The sequence below is a fragment of the Asterias rubens genome, chromosome 1 (genome assembly GCF_902459465.1).
Source record: "Asterias rubens chromosome 1, eAstRub1.3, whole genome shotgun sequence".
In the NCBI taxonomy this organism is placed as follows: Eukaryota; Metazoa; Echinodermata; class Asteroidea; order Forcipulatida; family Asteriidae; genus Asterias; species Asterias rubens.
Window position 1 is genome coordinate 10,048,497 of NC_047062.1, and position 8,046 is coordinate 10,056,542.

General features: G+C 38.6%; 1 pseudogene; it reads right to left on the reverse strand.

The window, feature by feature from the left end:
* Window positions 1-3,812: 3,812 nt before the first annotated feature.
* Window positions 3,813-6,285, reverse strand: LOC117296620 (annotated as a pseudogene).
* Between the last annotated feature and the right edge of the window lie 1,761 nt (window positions 6,286-8,046).

Genomic DNA, 8,046 nt, shown 5'->3' on the forward strand with positions numbered 1-8,046 from the left:
GTGATGTGTTCCCGCACTCCTTCCTCCATTCACCAACACACACACAGTCTACGCCTGCAACAGTCTGGACAAACCATGGTATGTGATGTATTCCTGCACTCCTACTTCCATTCACCAACACACACACAGTCTACGCCTGCAACAGTGGGGCCTCCCATTTTTTTGCAACAGCTCCCATTGGTTGCGACACTTTTTCCAACTGTGGAAGTTTCCCGAGCCGTAGACCATAATACTTTTTTGTTATAGGCCCCGGTTCAAAGTTGTATACAATATACCTACTCAAAATGACTTGACTGTTTGAACCATTGGGTAAATCTCCGCTCATTTTTATCTTGACCTCTTGTTAGGTAATCGATGGCAACACTGACAGGAATACCATTGTGGAGAGCAGCTTCTTCGAGCCCATTTTGACGGTCAAGGTTCGCATCGTGCCTCTCGAACTGGAAAGGGCGCATCGCCATACGTTTTGAGCTGCTTGGCTGTAAATAAAGTAATGTACAAAGTACAGTGTCGGTCCTTTAGCTTCTTGGACTGAAAGTGAAATAAGCAATAGAAAATCCTGTAATGTTTTGACTTTGACATTTGTCGCATTTGGTTTTCTCATCGTTTTAAAGAGTTTTAAAGGCGAAGTATACTTTTGGCATTTCTTTTGAATGTATTGTTTCTTACTTGCATGGAAGTGATTCTTAAAGCAATCGCACAACAACGGTCAACAGTATTGTCCAAAAGCCCACACTTCGTGTATCACAACTTATATATATTAAAAAAAAAACTGTGACAATTTAGGCTCAATCGGTCATCGGAGTCGGGAGAAAATAACGGGAAAACCCACCCTTGTTTCAGCACGTTTCGCCGTGTCATTACATGCGTTTAAAATAAATCCGTTAATTCGCGCGAAAATTGATAATTGTTTTAATGTTTTCTCAAAAAGTAAAGAATTTCATGGAATAATATTTCAAGGGAAGTCTTTCACCATTACCTTCTGTAAACCCTTTTAGTTTAAGTTATTTGTAATTTTGTGAACTTTTGATTTTTGTTCTGTTCAGAAAGTGCCCAATGGCTTTAAACGGGATTGGGAAATGCATTAATTGCATAAAATGACAAAAGGTTCCTTTTTTTATATTCTACTTTCACTAATATCTAAACACAACCCTGATAGCCATTGAAAGTAAATCATTATCACACTACGTTTGCAAGTGGATCTTGCTACCCTCCAAATATTGAAAGAGTTAAAGACAGAAGGTAGGACAAATATGTGTTATAGTTTGCATAAATAAAATTTGTTTTTCGCTACTATTGCCACTATACATCTACGCACTTGCCATGATAGTAGTAGTAATTATATCACACCATGGTCGCATGCACCGTCAAACAATGTATCGAAAAAATAGCAAAAGGAAAGAAGGGAAACAGGCATAAATTGCATGAATTAGAAATTATGGCCTTGTTTGCCTCTTTTTTTCACTAATTTTATATGTACGACAATACCCTGTTAGTAGAAGATTATGGTACTACACATCGCCTTTGCATGTACAAAAGCGTAATATTTCCTAATTACTGGAACCCCCATGGGCTAGGCATAATAATTTTGTTGTAAACCTCTTTATTAACAATCATTCATTTACAATTGTATCAATATAAACCTCAAGAAAAACTGACAGAGTAAATTTTACAATGGTTTTTGGGTGAACAAAGAAATGACTAGAGCGGCATTCGAGCCAACGACCTCCGGAATAACGTGCCAGCGCTCTACCATCTGAGCTAGCTAGCCTTTTTTGTCAATATCTTTGTTTGGGGTGCCAGGCGGAAGCCATACAACCGTAAAATGCCGTGTAGCCGGGGATCACACCCAAATTACGATACAACCTGGTGAGCGGCAACCAGGGTATCACCTTGAAGGAACATTACATAATTGGTGTTGCTACAAAACATTTGCTAGCAGTGTAAGCTCTTAATGTAATCCACCACATACATAAACTGACAAACCTGGAGAAGTTTGAGAGCGATCAGCCAACTAAGTCACGAGAAAATAGTGAAAAACCAAAACCGATTACACATTGCATGACATCGATGCAAAAAAAACACCACGAATCAAATGCTCACTGAGCGATAAACTCCAAACGCGAAACTAGATAAGTTATTTCTCATCAAAATATGTAATTTCAGACAGAAATATTTCAAGGGATGTTTTCTACTATCACCATCGAAGAACGTGTTAGTTTGATGTAAATCTGTGATCTTCACAGATTTCAGATATCAATATAAACCACACGGGAAACAGACTGGGCAAATTTTTAAATGTTGTTTTGGGGTGAACAAAGAATTGACTAGAGTGGGATTCCAACCAAAGATCTCCGGCACGGTAATCCGATTGCATAACAGTAACGTAATCTTAATTAATTTAAATTATATTGGAACCTTTGATACCTTGAATATTTTTGATACTTTGTTTGGGAGGGTTCAGACAACAATTGCATGCACATTTGAAGTGGATATTCCGGCGTTTTTTTAATTATGCGAATTATGCTTATTTCCCTTAATTCCTTTGTTCTACTTTTTTGATACGTTGATTGGAGGGTTTCAAGAGACATTTGCATGTAAATCTGACAGACAATTATATAAATTTTTCTACTATCAGGATGTGGGTGTGTGCATGCAGAAATTAGTGAAAATAGAGGCAAAATCGGCAATTTGCAAATTATGCAAGTTATGCATTTTTCCACCGCTTACTTTTTTTCTACATGCAAGCTGTTCTGTAAAGTTTTTTTTTTTTTTAATAAGTGAGGATACACTGTAACATGTGTTAGGAGGAACCACCGCTAGCTTGTGTTTGTAGAAATGAAAATTAAATAAAACTCGATAGTCATAAGCACGCATTGGTAAATCCATCTAGTTGTTTAAAGATCATTGTTTATTCCCCTTCACAGTTGAATATCGACGCTAATAATGAAAACAATTAACTCTTACATTACTCAACAAAAAGATCATTTTGTATAAACAGTTTTTTTTTTTTGTTTTTTTTTTAGTTTTCAACAATATTGTCGAAAATTATAATGCCGTGCGATAATAATCAGTATGGACATTGCGCCAGATAAAAAGCCTTGAACAGCTATTGTGTTAATTTTAATCTCCATACAAATTACTGGTAGGCGTAATGAGGCATTTTTTATTGACTTATTACTCCTATGAGCAAACATCACCAGACATGATACAAATTGTACATACATAATAAGCCTACTATCTTTTGAAATTTAAACAATGACTCTAGTCATGTACTGTAGTAACTTCAATTACTGACTTTAACTCACTGGATTAGGTTAACGAACCATGTGTACATGACTTTAATAAACAACAAGATGGATGCCAACACAACTACTAAACACCCTTTCTCCAACCAGTCAATAGAGGGCGCTAACACAATAATCAACTACAGGTTATCACATTTACTGCATGAATTGTTAAAATTAATGACCTTTTCAGCAAAGTAGGGTGGTGCAGGGACCAGTAACACTGTCAGTGTAATTTGTAGAAATTATTTTGAGATAATTTGGAATCGGGCTTCTATTTTGTCAATAATTGAAATATGGCTCAAATTATTTTAGACTTATAAGTAAAAAGTCGCTTAGATGTTGAAACAAATCTTTGGAAATGAAAGGGAATGAAAGGTGTTATAGCTTTCTAGAATCTCAAGTAAGAAGGGCCTGTTAAGAATTAATTATGAATTTACTGGTTTTACTTTACACGTGTAATCTAATCGAAAGCACCTTATAATGCTTAGTTTGTTCCCGCCGTGATCTTCACCTTATACCCTTTTAATTTCGAACATTGGAGACGGTCTGGGACATAGTGCCAGTCGCTACACCGTCAACCACCTGGTTCGAACCCCGCTGCTTGCAAAACAGCTCCCTGATCCCTTTACGGAACGGCTTGTTGGTCATTGTGTAAATGACTGGATTCACACAGGAATTACCCACGGCTAAGATGACAGTGAGACGGCGAAAAGGCCCATGCAGATTCAATGGAACACCGAAATTGAAGAGCAGGAACCAGCATTGGTTTGGAATCCAGCACACACCGAATGTTATAATGCAAGCCAGCAGTGTCTTCACTAGGGTTTGGGAGGCTCGGAGCTGCCACATCTTACGCAGGTCGCTTGGATTGACTCCCAAAGAGACTGAAAACGCAAAGTCGATACATACTAACGCATTAGGTTCGAATCCAACCAGAGTTAAATCCCCTGGTTTTTGTGGCACCCAACTAAACTGCTCACAAAAAGTAAGGAAACTTTTTACAATCCAGTATATTTGTTATTATTTAATACTCTCTTTGGGGCGGTGAGTGGACTATAAGTCAGGTGAGTCGGTGCGCGCGCTGTCGGTGAATTGGCCGCGGTGTGCGTGAAAAGGGAACGAGAAACGTCTTGCACCAAGACTACCATCGAGCCCGACTGGTGACCGACTACCTAAAAAATGTTGGGGTGCACCGGATGGATTGGCCCGCTAACAGTCCAGACCTGAATCCCATGGAACATCTGTGGGACCAGCTTGGCCTCGCTGTCCGCGCAAGAACCACCAACAACTGTGGCTGACCTAACCAGGTTCCAATGAAGAATGGAACGCCATCCCTCATCATCAGCGCATCACAAGACTTGTGTGCAGCATGAGAAGAAGGTGCTAGGCTTTCATCAACGCCTTCGGATCATCCACTCGTTACTGAACTTTTTGTATCAAAAAAGTGTATTAAGATCCGTAAGTTGTCTTGCTCTATACCAAACTTCGTGTCTCAATAAAGTGGATTAAGATCAGTATGTTGTCTTGCTTGTTTGAATTACAGTGTCAATTTGATTGTTCACACAGTAACACAAAATTGCTAATTTTGGCACATTTGATTTGTGACTTTGTCTGTCTCATTCTCATTAACGTGGTCAAGTCCAGCAACATGTATTCATTGCAATTGTGGTATCATTTTAAAGAGGAACAGTTCAGCTTTGCACTGATATAAACCATATACAAAGAGAGTAGTAAATAATAACAAATATACTGGATTGAAAAAAGTTTCCTTACTTTTTGTGAGCAGTTTATGTTGGTTGCTCTACGGTATGAATCGATCGAGTTTGCCGTTGGAGACAGCTTTGTCTAAATGTGTAAAATGTAACTGTTAATCATTGCCTGAAAAGTTTTTAGTCTATCATCGAAAATATTTTCATAGTTTTGTTACCAGTTCTTTGAAATATACTTTATACAAGGTAAAAAAAAACTCAGTAAAGCCAACGATCAGCGGTTGGATCGCGAGTGAGTGCCGAAAGCTTTTTGGTCGCTGGTCCTTATACAATATTTCAAAAAGGGTTCGTTTCTAACAATATTAAGATGTTTCCAGTGTTTTTTTCTGTAGTTTTTTTGGCTATGGCGTAGTAATAGCAATGGTAACATCGTTCTCATATTATGTATTTAATACTAGCAAGCTTAAAACTGAAAATCGGAATAAAAAACTAAATTGTAAGCCCTGAGCCCATTGATGAATGGAAAGATGCTGTTCAACTGCTCAATAAGAAATTATACAAAATGAATTTCTAACTAACCTGTTCGAGCAGTTAGGATTTTCACTTGTCTGTTCAGCTTTGAGATAACTTTCAGTTGCGTAAGAATCATCACAATGAATGGAGCGAAGAAATTGACTGTAAAACCGTACATTCCAAATGCTGCCTGAGCCCCCTTTGTCGTCCATCCATTGAAATGACATCCCACCACTATCTTCTTCATTCTTTAGGAAAGAGGGAGATCTTAAAACTACGGCAAAAACCCAAGACGCAGCTATAACGATGTGCTTGTTTCGTTTGATGAAAAGAGTCTTGTATTTGTGTGGGTGGACGATGGCTACGTAGCGCTCTAAATTTACCGCGGTCAATCCTAACACTGACGTCATCGTGAAGACCCAAAACAGGAACCCACTGGTGTAAAATCGACACCAAAACTCACCGAAGAACCCAGGGTTTGGAGCGGATTTGGTTCTAGGCAGGAGAAAAAGGGGGATAACTTGAACACAGACAATCAAATCTACAATGGAGAGATGCACTAAGAAATCACTGGTATTAGACCGCAGGGATGGCACACGGAGGAGTACAATGGCAACCAGTAAGTTACCAGTGATACCAACCACGCAGATCATGCAGTAGAGAGCTAAGATAAGCTTGGTGAAACCGTCGCTGTCTCCAATTGCAACTTCATCGTTACTCGCTCCTTTGGTTATTGTAGGTTGAGTCGTGCCAAGACTCTTGAATTGATCCATGACGGTTGAGTTAGGGCGCGTGTCGCAGTAGGAAGATTGTCATGTAAGTTTGTTTGAATTTTCATAAGAATGCGGTCCATGTTTTCCCCAAGTTCTGCTCGTTCAGTTCGTTTATCATGCGATATTCTTAAGACAATTTTCAATAGGGAGAACCTGATGTCACTGTTTCAGCCGTGTCTGCTCCCGTTATTAAAACTCAAACAGTCAAATAATTGCGCTTCGGCATCCATCTGCCAAGGCCGGTTGAACGATTAAAATGTATCAGTTACTGATACGAACAAAATGTTATTAGGAAATTGCACGAAAAGCAATTTTAAGTGACCTCTATCGCTTACGACAATATTTTGATGACGTTAACCCTGGCCCTGATTTATATGATGCCGTTTTAATATTGTTCTGCTCAGGCCGGAGGAATATTTAACGTCAGTGCACGACTGATACCAGCATTAAAGGGACTAATAATTTTTAGAAAGTTGCAACTTTAAAGAACCGTACTTTTATTGTCTTTGAATGTTTTTTTTCTCGAATGCCCTTCGTCGTTTGGGACAAGATTAGTAAGTTACATGAAACCGTTCAAAATCATATGAAACCTTTTGGGAAGGGACCCAACGACGGTACGAAACATATTGTACAACTTAACAACTTACGTTATTTTAGTGGGTGTGATAGAATCATTAACAATCATTTGTAGATGGGTTTTAACTTTTTACATCCGCAAAAATGTCACGCAATGCGCATTATTTTTGACCGCGCGAGGGCGCTATAAAAAGTATTTGCTATCTGTTCCGGGGGTATACGTGATTCGCCCTAAACGGATACAAGGGTACAATCGTCGACTAGTGGTTAGTTCGTGACGTACCAAGCGCATTTGCACTGAAATGAAATTGCAAACGACCTAGTCGTTTTCTAGCGACCGTATGTGAAAAAGATGACCGTGAACCCATAGTTCTATGCCGTGAACACATAAAAAGTCCATTCTCACTTCTTTTCAGCTATTTTAAGAATAACTGATCGTCTCTGCTTGCAGCACACTGTAATGTGATAAACTGCTGTTGGTAACCAACGATGTGACCAACCTCGACCAGCCCCGAGTGGATGGTCACTAATAGTCGACTAGATTGGTCCAACTATCGTTGACTTTTACGCGGGTTTGATCAGAGTTAGTCGAACTATGGTTAAAGTCACCTGGAAGTGGTATTTTGTCAAAATAAGACTTTGTATTAAAATAAAATATGTGTTTTGAATGGAATATAAATAAACAGTTGACTAAGGTTCTAAAGAATTAGTTTCCATGTTATTTACCAATTTAAAAGTAGACCTAGGACTCACGACTAGGACTTGCATGTACTTGCACGTACGTGCGTTCGATGTTCAATCGAGGCAAAGTCTGCCTCGAATGACGTCACAAAGAGAGATAGGCGGAGTCACCCCAAACAACTTTATCTATTTTTTTAAACATATAAATCGTTACAAACGAATACTCAAAAAATGATTTCATTGTTTATAAACATATATACTCTAATGTTTGAAAAAAGAAAACAAAATATGTGCAGGTGACGGTTGCGCCGTAGTTTCAATTTGCTTTGGATTATAACAGCTCCTTTAAAAGTTTTAATGTCCGTGATGGATTAGATGTATGTGGTGGTAATGTGTTCCAGTTTTTAATAACTGTTTTCGGTATGAATCAATGTACCAAAGGAAGTGATTGAGAGTGCATTAAACGCGGTCAAAAATGTGGCCCATTTTAAAGAGAAATTATTG